The sequence below is a fragment of the Vigna radiata genome, unplaced genomic scaffold (genome assembly GCF_000741045.1).
Source record: "Vigna radiata var. radiata cultivar VC1973A unplaced genomic scaffold, Vradiata_ver6 scaffold_473, whole genome shotgun sequence".
In the NCBI taxonomy this organism is placed as follows: Eukaryota; Viridiplantae; Streptophyta; class Magnoliopsida; order Fabales; family Fabaceae; genus Vigna; species Vigna radiata.
This window is the reverse complement of record NW_014543788.1, coordinates 69982-83329: the sequence shown is the minus strand read 5'-3', so window position 1 is coordinate 83329 and position 13348 is coordinate 69982. Positions and strand designations below refer to the sequence as shown.

The window sequence follows — 13348 nt, the reverse complement described above, 5'->3', positions numbered from 1 at the left end:
CAGAACATAAATATTAAAATTATGTGGTTCTGTTTGAACATTTAAAGAAAACCAAACGTTGAAATATGGGTGTAAATATAGATTGATTAAATAATACATACATATATATATATATATATATATATATATATATATATATATATATATATATATTATTAGGAGTTCGTTTTTCCTACAAATAACAATGTAATGTTTCTTTCTGAAATCAAGAAAAGTAGTTTTTTCACACCACTTGTTTTAGGGGATTTGTTGGGTAGTTTTTTTTATTTTTTTATTTTATTATTATTATTATTATTATTATTATTATTATTATTATTATTATTATCAATACATATACTTGTCTTATCCTTTGGACATAGAAGTCTATGTCTAATGTTATACCATGATGAACAAATTTATTTCTAGCTACACTATACTTAAATATTTGTTATCTTTAACATTGTATAGTGTCAAACAACTTGTTTACATAAATTAGCTATTCTTTTATTTGCAAAGGAACTAAATAAAATATAAAGGCACAAGAGGTATTTAAGCACTTACAAATGAAAAACAAAGAATAGAGGAGGTTATGCTGTGTTCATTGTGACATAAATAATAGATAATCCTTATAATATATCTCTCAAACTTAAAAATCCCCAATATTGTATAAAATTTAAAATGGAAACATTATAGTTAATCTCTTTGTATTATTTTCTTCCAATAATATATTTTCTATTACTTTACTCTCTCAAAGCTAATAATGTAATGTGCACACATTAGCTATTTCTGTCACTTATTATTATATAGAAAACATAATTTTTCAGGAAGTCAAGGTTATTCCTATGCTAATTTGTTTACACAAAATAAAATTAGTAGCTTTCTTGATCTACCACTTTTTACTTTTATATTTTTAAGTTACATGTGATATTTTTAAGTTTACATTATGTATTTTATCATTCTTTAGAGAATTTAACAAATCATAACTGAATTGAAATAAAGAAAGATAGCATATACAAGGACAGTTTCTTCGTTGGGTTACAAAATCAACTCGTGTATGAAATGAAAAAGGATAGCATATACAAGAACAGCTTTTTCCCAAAATGACAATGTTGGGGGTATGAAATAAATTAGACACTTTTAGTTTTCTTTTTATAGACACACCTATGAGTGAAATAATAGATAATATAATAATATTTAAATAATTGATTTCAATTTAGTTTGAATTAGATATGAAATTATAAAGTGAAAACTGATCCAAACCATTGAGTTATACAAAAAGAGATTCAAATCAATTTAATTTTTTTTAATTGGTTATCGACTTTCTGAACTGATTCTTATTATTTTTCGGCATTTGTGCTTGTTATAAACACCCTACTTGGAGTGGCAATATGCCTATTCTCCCATAAAAAAATGAATAAAACTTGGTATATAGAAGAGTACTTCGGTATATTTATGGAAAAACATTAAGGGCAATAGCATCATGGAGTTGAGATTGCTTTACTTTCATCATTACCTAAAACAATGTGGTTCTTTATTATATGTTACATACAGCCATAGCTATGAAGTGTTACCAGTGAGTTCGGCAGGGTAGACCACCTCATCAAAGCATGTAAGACTACAATAGTTTGACGAAGACACCATAGAACTTGAAGGTTGAGAATTATATGGAAAGTTGCAGGGACATTTTGCTATTTCTCTTGGACCTTCACTGTGAATGTCAGGAGGAAGTGGAGAAAGGATAATTTCTCCCATAAGGAACTGGACAATCATTCTCATATTAGGTCTGTAATGAGGATTGGGATGAGAGCAAAGCAATCCAAGACTAAGCACAAGCTGAGCTTCATCTTTGTCATACTCATATAAACTGGGGTCAATAGCTCTGCAGATCTGTCCTTGGTGATGTAGATCTCTAACCCAATCTACCAATACCAGTTCCTCGGGATTCTTTTGGGGCTCTATTGGCCTCCTTCCACATGCTACTTCCAAAATGAGTACTCCATACCCATATACATCTGTGCTTGTTCTTGCTTTCCCAGTCTTGGTGAGCTCAGGGGCCATGTAGCCTAGTGTTCCCACAATGCTTGTTGTCTGTGGATTGATTCCATGCTCGTAAGTCCTTGCAAGACCAAAATCTCCAAGCTTTGGTTGGAGATCTGCATCTATCAGGACATTGCTTGGCTTTACATCTCTGTGAACAACCTGCACCTCACTTTCTTCATGGAGATACAGCAGCCCTTGGGCAACTCCAGTTATGATCTTGTATCTTTGATCCCAAGTTAGTAATTTCTTCTTTTGATGATCATTTTCAAACAGAAGCTTGTCTAGGCTTCCATTTGGTAGATAATCATACACAATGAGGAGTTCATCCTGCTTCCTGCACCACCCATGTAATTGCACCAAATTTCTATGCTTAAGCTGTGTCATGCTTGTTATTTCCGCTACAAATTCTCTGATCCCCTGCCTTGAATCAGGAGCAACCCGCTTTACGGCTACTTCTAGTCCTGTGCTAGGGATTAAACCTCTGTAGACTTTACCAAAACCTCCATACCCAATAAGGTTTCTGTCCCCAAACTTTCCTGTAGCTGAATGGAGCTCAGAATATTTAAATTTATGGGTGGCAAATTCGAGTTCCCAATCCTCTAAAACCTCCTCTCTATTTCTTAATCTGTGCAGGGCTAGAGCTCCTATAATTGTCAATATAAAAAGAGATGCACTTGCTAGAGTAATACCTGCTGCAAAGTGTTTTTTGTGCACCACCTTAATAGAAGTATTTGACCGAATAAGTGGCACAGCTGATTTTTCTAGCTCTTGTGCTGCTGCTCCTATTTTGAAGCTCCAACCATGTATATTATACTCAGCTACCAGCAGACCGTTGGAAGCAGAAAAACCTGCATACATGTAATCATCAAACACCAAGGATAGGTCTATGCGAAATGATATCAAAGGAAAATATGGCTTTGGCATGCCAAAAGGAGAAACTGTGACATGCATCATCATCTCCCCTTCATTGTAATCAACCCATGCTTGAATGGGTTTTCCACTCTTCAAGCTGAAGGAAATGTTCTTGCTGTGATCTTCTTGGCCATTTCTTTCTAAATAGTATGCTACTGACTTAGATGTGTTAGAGATGAGGCTGGATATATCTATCCCCACGTGATTATCATCGATGTCTTCAAGTTCAAGGTTCTGTACCCCATCAAACTCTACAGCTAGGAACGGGGTTGAAAGTTCCTTATTACTTGTCTCATTTGGGAGGCCTAAATATTGATTTGTGAGGCACCCTTTTGGTTCGTTGGTAGATATTAGGACGAATGCAAAACCGTGTCCTCCAAGATCTGGGTACTTAGGAACTATGGAAAACACAAAGGTAGTGCTAAAGGTTGCAACAATGGATTTGTTTTTGCTAGATTTGAATGGCAAAGGAGATGGATAGAATGCATGGCCAAAGATTTTTGCAGAATCATTTGTCAAGGTAAGTATGCCATTCGGCCTCACATAAGCTCCATCCATTTTCAAGCCTGGTTGCCGAAAATCATATTTTACAAAATTGATATCCGACAATGCAAACCTCAACAGAGAATAAAGAACAACCAAAAGGATGCCAGATGCATGCATTGCCATGCTTGTGATGTTGGTATTGGTTGTTGAAAAAGATTAGAACACTGCTATCTGAAATAGGATTATAGTTACTCTGAAGTTTTGGTCGAAAGAGCCTATTAATACTGCGTTTGGAACCATGCACCTTGGAAGTAAGAATCATTTTTTAAATCCAAATAAGGATATCAATGAAAATAACTTACAGATTGGCTTCAGACATCATTTTAATTGAAAAGTGTCAACTTGTACTTAAATAAAAATCCATGAAAAACAAAAAGTGTAAGTCATTAGAATGGTGAGATAAAAAAGGAATTAATGTATATTATCTCATTACAAGTACAGATATCAAGAGAAAAAGTTAAAATTAATATAACTCATTTTTAAGAAAAAGATTACAAACACATCCTTGATCATGTGGCACATTCTAGGATACCAGTAAAACACATATGAGAAATAGTTTGAATAAAAGTAGTTGGTGAAGACCTTCTGAAAAACAATTTATATTTTTTATATGATTCTGTCGTATTGAAGCTGAGGGCAGCTTATATATTGATTAGAATTCATGATTTATATCTAACTCGCGACTGAAGAAATAACTTTGTTTTGGGAAAGTAATTGAAGAAATAACTTGATCAAACCTCTATTAAATAAACTAAAAAAATGTACAGAATGATGATAAAATACTTACACAAATTTAATCAATCCCTTATATCAACTCTCTACTATAACCCTTTCTCAATACTTTCTATTTTATTTTCTTAAAGCACTCTTATGACAAAAGGTGTTATACCACAGTTCTTGTCATAACTTTCAGTTCTCTCCATGACAAGATAAAAAGGTTATACATTGATCAGACTAAAACCATATAATCTTTTTCCTCTACAAAAAATATCCTCAGAATTTGGTTCTGCATTTGCCAAATTCAAACGGCTTGCTACTGGGGAACTCTGAGATGAACACATGGAATAAAGTACACCGCAAAAACACTCAATGAATTATTTATACTTGTGTTTTGCATATCAATAAAGTAGTATTGTTAATTAAGTGTAGTATGTTCATTTGTACCCAAACTAGGCAACTACAAGGCAAGTGGTATTCTTGGAGGAAGGACCTAATGTTCCTGAAGAGAGAGACCTGACCCTGTTGAAGCTCAAAAACCAAAGACCCTCAAGATCCAAGTGTCATTGGAGACAACCTTCGTTTTCTACGATACCTTAATTAAACATGTTTAAAAGTGTAGAGAGGAAAAAAATGAGTAACACCTTATAATTGTGATAGATTATACGTGTAAATCTTGTAAACCTCTCCTTATCCATATAATTATAGTAGTCCAACGAAAAAAGAACTATAGTGACCTAATATATTTTGAAGAATAAAAGAAAAATCAAGACAATTTTTGGTGACATTGAAAGATTACTTTATTATGTGACTTACAACATCCATAAATATTAGATTAATATAAATTTATTTTATTTTCAGTTGACTAGTGTTCTTTTAATATATATTCTTAATATCAATATATATATTTATTTTAAGTATGAGACTAAATATTATTAAATGGTTTAATAGTGATTTTATAACATGTGTTGTGATTGATCAATGAATAAAAAATTCCGTTGTTGAGAGATAAATTTTGAATAATTTTAATAACATCTTAAAAAAGAGAGTAAATTTTAAGTTTAATTCAATATTAATAAGATAAAATTTGTAATCATAATTTTTTATAAATGTATAAGATCTCTAAGTATTTTTGTAACTCTTCAATTATTAGCATTGGAGAGTGACATATGTGGAGCTTGATTGTGAGCCATGCACACATTTCGTGAAGTTGATATTCAAGTAAATGCTGACCAAAACAAAGTTGGTATTATTAACTTTATTTTCCTTCAATGAACTGTTTATCCCTTTCATTTTTGTAGTAAGTTTCAAGCTCATCCACTGCTAAGCAGCTAAATCAATGTGAATTTGATATTTATATTAACAAGAGCACTCTAGAAAGAGACAAATTATTGGTTGTAATTGCATGATCAAGTCGATATTTGTATGATGGCAGAAGAATAATGATTGAAATGATCTTATATGTTCCAATTTACTACTAATGTCAAAGGCATAATTATAATTATGAAATTCAAAATACATAGCCTTTTGAATTGCTTCAATGAGAATGAGTAATAGCTGGCAAGAATGTACAACTTTTTGGATACAAATGGTTTACCAAGTCATAGAAATAAGAATAATTAAAATTGACATTTGGGCCCCACTCGGAAACTTTGAACATTTCTTCCAATTTATTCCCATTTCTCAATCCCAAAGCTCCCATGCATATGCTTAAAAGGTGAAGGGATTTCTTTATCATCTTTCAAGGCGCACAAATAATATCACCAAGTTAAAATGGACCACTATATATTGTTAATATGTTTTCTCTTTTATGAAAAATTTGTATTCCTTTTTATTCCTCAAGTTGCCACCCTACTTTTACCTTTGTTGTTGCATGTCTCTCTCATCTCAAGATGAATGTGAGAGTTTAAAATTAGGGTTTATCATGGACCGAGTTAGTCCACCCTAACTAACATTGGGCTTGATATGTTATATTATTTGACTCCATCCAAAATGATGAAAATTGTTAGTTTTCCTTCATGGCTTAAATGGTAAATTAGAAATGCTTTTGTTAATAAATTAACATTGTTTAATTTTGTTAATCATGCTTGATTAATTATCTAATTTAATCTTTTATTAACTATTGGGATGAAGTTGGTTATGGATTAGGTAAAAGAAGGAACAACATATCACTATTAAAGGTGGATAGAGGAAAAAAAAAATACTAAAATCCTTAAAATACTAATACACGAAAATGAAGTTGTCTTTCTTCTCATCAGGATGGATGAAAACTCTGTTGTTAGAGGAATAAGGAAGGGTGATGCATTAGTAAGGATAAAAGCTGAAAGTAACCATCAACTCAACTACCCTCACCTTTGTAAAGAGCTTGGAGGCATAAATGACCACCTCGTCCTGGATCTAGGTATACTTAGGGTCCCTAATAGGAGGAAAACAATTAATTTGGCATTAGAGCAAGTGGCTTAACCTACACTAGAGGAGACATGACCTTCTTACCTCACACCACTTACTTCTTTTTCTTCTCCCTCTTCTTTCAGGGAGCTCCAAGGATGACCCTCGAGGACACCGTTAAAGGAGGAGCGGCAGCGAGAGGGTTAGGTGAGGAAACCCTTTCTTCAAAAGAAGAAGAACTTCACTCATGGGAGTAATTTCCCTAGCCAGTAAGGAGTGACGACGACCATAGCCAATATAAAGAGAAGAAGAAGAAGACATATACCTATGACCGTGACAGACTCGAAAAAAAAAAAAAAGAGATAAGACTCACAAGCTTAGGATAAACGCAAAGAGTGCTCGAAATGAAATGAGAATCGTTCCCATGCGTAACTCTTAAATGTTTTGTTCTTTGAGTTCAACTGTTGAGATGCATCTGCGTCAACCTCAATAATAACCATTTAATGTGAAACAAAGTTTCACATTGCAGGGCAATCATTGTGACATTCAGAAAACCCCTCATCAATGCTTCACAGACACCAACAGAATCATCATCAACTCAACCAAATGAGTAGTAGAGTCTACCCAATCTAACAACATAACTTAAAGCCTGCCCAACTCAGTAACACCTAACAAAGCTTACCCAAGCCAGTAACATTAAGCTTGACTAAGCCGGCAGCACAAAGCACAAACTACCCTAAGTCAACCGCACTCGTACAACCCAGTCAAACAGTCAATCCACCTAAAAACTCTACAAGTCAGCCATGATCCAACCAAGAGATCAATCATAGCCACAATGAGCATCCTTATAAGCTAATCAATATATGTACTAAAGAATTGATGGGAAAAATCTCACGATACACCCTTAGACATTTTTTCTAAAATTGAGTCTGCTATTAATTGATATTTGAAGGGCTTTAAATAGTTGTGATACTTACAATATTACGGAAATAAAAATAAAATTTGAAAATAAAATATCAATTGTCTTAAAAATAAAATCTACTTAATCTATCATAAAATAATATTCTACCTAGATAAACAGAAAATCATAACTACCTATCCTCATTTTATCTCTATCAAATCAAACTAAATATTACTAGACCCAAAACTAATAAAATAAGATTTAAACAAAATTATTAATAAAACCCTAAAATTTAAGTTTATCCCAACAAACTCCCCCATAAACTTAAATCTTCCTTCCTTCTTTCGGCTTTCCATGTGCATCATTCTACACCGGGTTTGCTTCTTTCAATTAAATTTGAGTTCTTCTTCTTCCTTAGGGCCCTCTTGTCTTTTACCTTGGTTGACCTCTTTAATGCTTTGACTGACTTTGTTATGCCCGATTTCTCAATAACCTTGACCAACTCGTTTCTAACGTTAGGCGATTTCTCAACAATCTTGGTTGACATCTTCATCGGGTTCTTCTCAACATCTTCATCTTCCTCTTCATCTGGTTCAAGAACACTAGATACTTTCTCTTCTTTTTCAAGAGTCGACTTCTTCAGTTCCTCAAGCTCAACCCTCTATTTATTCATAATTTCATTAACTTCATCTAGAAGCCTCCCTATTCGCTGAATCTCTCCATCTTTTTGTTTGAGTTCATTCTCTAGGTTTTCCTTCTCCACAATTGTTGCATCCTTTGCCAAGATCAATTCATTCATTGTTGGGATCGGGTTATCCATGTTCATGCATCAAAGCTCTTTGCCATCAACAAAATTCCATACTCTTCTTCCGCATCTTCAGTAACGAGATTTGTGTCCCCCTTTGTCTCGGTCTTGCAATACTTTGCAATATGACCAACCTTGCCACAGTTGTAACACTTGTTTGATCTACAATCATTTGCATAGTGGCCATACTTGCCATACTTAAAACACTCAACTCTTGACCGGTCTCCTCGACCTTTTCCTTGTCCTCAGTCACATCAATTTTGCTGACTGGTTTGTTCCTCATTATCATTCTTAAAATTACCTCGGCCACGTCCACCTCGTCCTCGGCCTCCTCGCCTTCTTCCGCCAGGACCTCGGCTTTGAGTAATTCGAGATTTATTCGAGTCAAACTGTACTTGTAGTGCTTGATCGTCGGGTTCCCTCTTTTTCTTTTTTTCCTCAATTTGTGGGCTTTTAATGACCCATCTAACTCCTCCACAGGAGAGTTGACAAATCCTTTGTCTCTTCAATAGTGACCATGATACTTTCAAAATCATCCGTCAGATTTCTCAAGATCTTTTTCGCAACCCGGTTAGGAGGAACCTCTTCTTTGTTCATTCCGAGTTGGTTGGCCATCTTCTGTACTCGAGCTATAAACTCGGCAACTCCCTCATCTTCATTCATCTCCATATGTTCAAACTCTCTTTTGAGAGCTTGTACTCAAACCTGCTTCACGCGAGTATCTCCTTTGTATGCGACCTTACGAATTTCCCATGCTTCTTTTGCTGACTTTACATTAGCTATTTTCTCAAATCTAAATTCATCCACTACATTATACAGAAAGTACAAAGCCGATCTATCTTTCACTCGTGTCTTTTTCAATGCAGCAATCTGGTTCACTGTCTAATGCTCATCATCCGCGGGTTCACTGTACCCGTCCTCCACTATGTCCCATACATCTTGGGATCCAAGAAGAACCTTCATCTGCAAAGACCAATTGTCGCAATTGTTATTTTCCGACAATTGTGGCATACTCATCCCATTGAGTACCTTTGCCATCTATCTCACAAAAAAAATCAAGCACTCATTTTTTCTCTCACGACGTTTGACTCTCTCCTCTCTCTCTCTTTTTCTCTTTTTCGGTACTCAAAGCATAAAACTCTGATACCACTGATGGGAAAATCTCACGATACACACTCGGATATTTTTCTAAAATTGATTCTGCTATTCATTGATAATTGAAAGACTTTAAATAGCCGTGATACTTACAATATTACAGAAATAAAAATAAAATATGAAAATAAATATCAACTGTCTTAAAATTAAAATCTGCTTAATCTATGATAAAATAATATTCTACCTAGATAAACAGAAAATCATAACTACCTATCCCTATTTTATCTCTATCAATTCAAACTAAATATTATTGGATCCAAAACTAATAAAATAAGATTTAAACAAAATTATGAATAAAACTTTAAAATTTAAGTTTATCCCAACAAGAATATAGTCCAACAAGACCCAATAAATCTCGTTGTCTTGAAACAATCTAAAATATGTCTATTAAAGTAAATATTCACATATTAATGATAATCTTGACAAATCTTGCTAGTTTGATTATACTACGATATTATTAATTTTATTTACCGCAATATATCACATTATTATTACTATTATTATTTATTTGAAGTAAGTATTTATTTTACTTATATTATTTGATATCACATTACCTATTTTATAGCATAGGCCTAAGGTCCAAGAACCCTATAAATAATTTGGTATTTCTTAAGGAATACACACTCATCCTCATACTCATTCTTCCTTACTTACAAGATCTCAACTCTTTTACTGACTTGAGCGTTAAAGAGTCTTTTATAGATAGATTTTCTTCTACGTTATAAATTTCAAAACCACTCAAATATCACCTATCTAACGAACGACAATTAGGATCCCAATAAAAAAAAGTTAAAATATATTATGAATAAAGGTAAAAAAAATATAAAACATAAAAATAAAATCCAATAATTTATGAACGACTTAACACATTAGAACACAACTATTAATAATTATAAATTATCATATTGATAATTAACAAATTTGATATGTATATATGGGAGGTGATTTAAAAAAAAAAATCATAAGAAACATATGAAATCTTTTTAATTCTAAATATAAGTTTTTAGTATATAAATCATAAAATACGAATACGATGTATTTAAATGCTTTTATTTTGAAAATTTAATTACTACTTTATAAAACAAATTTGGTAGTAAGTCCTTAAATATATGCCAAAACTTAGGTTGAAATCAATTGGATTAAATAAATAATAATTTAATTAAATGTAAACCACTTGTTTTTATTTAATGTAACCTATCTTAAAATTTTTTAAATGTACTTGTCAAACAAACAATTTTTAATAACTAAATAAAATCTATCCAAAACTAAAATATGCATTAATTTTAATAAACATTTAGAAATGAGTTTAATATATGTTTTAAATAATTACAGACAAAATTTTATTCAGAAAATAATTTTTTTTTCTATAAAATAGATTTATAGATGAAATATATCATAAGATAGTGCACTGTACTATGACACGTACAAAGACATACATAAACATACACAAAGAGACTTACACACATAGATAAATACACACAAATACACACACACAGACACAAATACACACTTAGAGATACACACAACCATAAGCACACAGACACAGAAAAAGACACTCACACAAACACACACATACATAGAAATACTCACACATACATAGACACACATAGACACAAAAAATCATACACACACATACAAACACATACACCACGCAGACACACATAAACTCACACACGCAAACATAAACACACACATGCAAACATAAACACACACAAATACATACACACATACACACACACACATTGATATAGACACACAAACACAAACACATACATAAACAGAAACGTACACATAGGCACACACATACACAAAGGCACACACACATAGAGACACAAAAACATAGACATAGACAAACATATAGACACACACAGACATAAAGACAAACAAAAAGACACAAACACAAACACACAAACATAGACACTGACACATAACACAAACACACAAACATAGACACACAAGCATAGACATACACACACACAGACACACACAAACACATATACACACACAGAGACACACACAAACACAAACATAGACACGAACACAAACACACATAGACACAAACACAAATACAGACACAGACATACACAAAGACACAAACACAGGCACACCAAACACAAATCCATAGACAAAGAGAGGCACAAATATAAACACACACAAGAACAAACATACATAGACATAGACACACACAAAACAAAGATAGACAGAAAGACACAAACACAAACACATACACAATCAAAGACAAACCCAAACACATGAACACATACACAGACACACAAACACACATACAGAGACATGTTGAGATAAGGCAAGCTCGTTTACTTCCTCTTTGCTTTTGAATTTTAAACAAACAACACTAAACGAAGTAGCCTTGAGTATGGTTTTAGATTGTAAAACAACCAATGCAGAAAAATCCAAACAAAGAACAAATTCACAATAGTAAAAACACTAAATGTTGCATAGGAACACTAAGTATAAAATAAAGGATGTCCACACAATAAGTTTATTGAAAAATTGAGACTCAAGATATGACAACAGACAAAAAGAAATAATGTAAAACAACACAAGAACTAAAAACATTTAATTCATAAATATAAATAACAAAACACTAGAAATCCAAAGAGTGTTTCGACAAGAAAAGCTACAAATAAAGATTAAAGAAAACTAATAAGAACAAAGGGTTTTGTAAGAAATATCTTTACACGTCCTCTATAGGAAACACAAACACTAGACAAGCCTCACTAAACGATGATCAAACTAATTCTAAGCATAGCTGAAAAATAGAAGGATTGAAAAAAATGTGTTTGGAAGAACATCTCAAAATTCAAAAACTCATATCAAATGAGAATCTTGCTAAGTAAGACACACCACCAAACGCGTCGAAAAGAGTCTTACAATACTAGACGATAATATTTTCTCAATATGCCGCAGTTGATAAAAGTGTCAAATGATGAAGGCATGCTAAAAAGTCTCAAACTATGTGATGAAAAACAATGTTAAATGGGTTTGTTAGAAAAATCTAAATAGTTTACCCGAACTAGACAAACTCTCACCATAAAATGATGAGTTTGGTAAACACACCAAAAGAACAAACCTTGCTTCAAAACACATGATAAAAGACATTCCACTAAACACACTCTTTAAAATAACAAGTATCTACCTAACAAACACTAGATAAGAAAAGTCTCCTACAGGCTAAACGATACCACATGTCAAACACACTTTCATTCAACAATGAAATCTTCATGAAACATTTAGTATTTTCATTAGAAAACTCAAACACTCAAATCCTCACCAAATGGTAGAAAACATAAAAACCTTGATTCTTCTGAACAAGCATTGAATGTCATTAAATGCTTAATGTTTAAAAGCAACAAGGTAAATAAGAAAAAAGCACATTCTACTATGTATACATCTATTCTACTTTATTCAAGATATCTACTACAAGCAAGTTAGAAATGAATGTTAGAAAGAAGATATTAACGGAATGTTCTATTCATCAAAAGTCTTGCCAAATGAATAGTCTAATATGATTTTGATAAAACTCTGAAAAGCAAGTCTGCTCTGACACGAAGACATCAACCTATGATTGCCACCTATGATAAAAGCTACAGAAAGTCAAATCACAAGGACAAACTTCATCCAACGACTACACTATCACCAAATCTCAAGGTCAAGCATCGTCTATTGGCTATATTATCAAATGTGTATAAATAAAGGATCAAAGAAGAGGAAAATGATGATGATGGGGAATTAAGGAATAAAAAGAAAAATCATTCTCATAGAAGAATCAAGATCTTTCTTTGAGCTATTAAAGTCAAATCCTCTTACACAAGAAAAAAGGAAAAGGGAAGAGCTCAAAAAAAGAATCACTCTCAAGCTTCATTGCTATACATACTTATTACAGT

General features: G+C 32.7%; 1 long non-coding RNA gene across 2 annotated transcripts; it reads left to right on the top strand.

The window, feature by feature from the left end:
* The first annotated feature begins 342 nt into the window (after positions 1–342).
* LOC111241176 lies at positions 343–4981 on the top strand. 2 transcript variants are annotated; one of them, XR_002666987.1, is made up of 2 exons: positions 343–4546; positions 4651–4981. It is a non-coding gene; the product is annotated as an uncharacterized LOC111241176 (long non-coding RNA). The 2 variants fall into 2 exon arrangements; XR_002666988.1 differs by having other exon boundaries at positions 344–3451.
* Positions 4982–13348: the final 8367 nt, after the last annotated feature.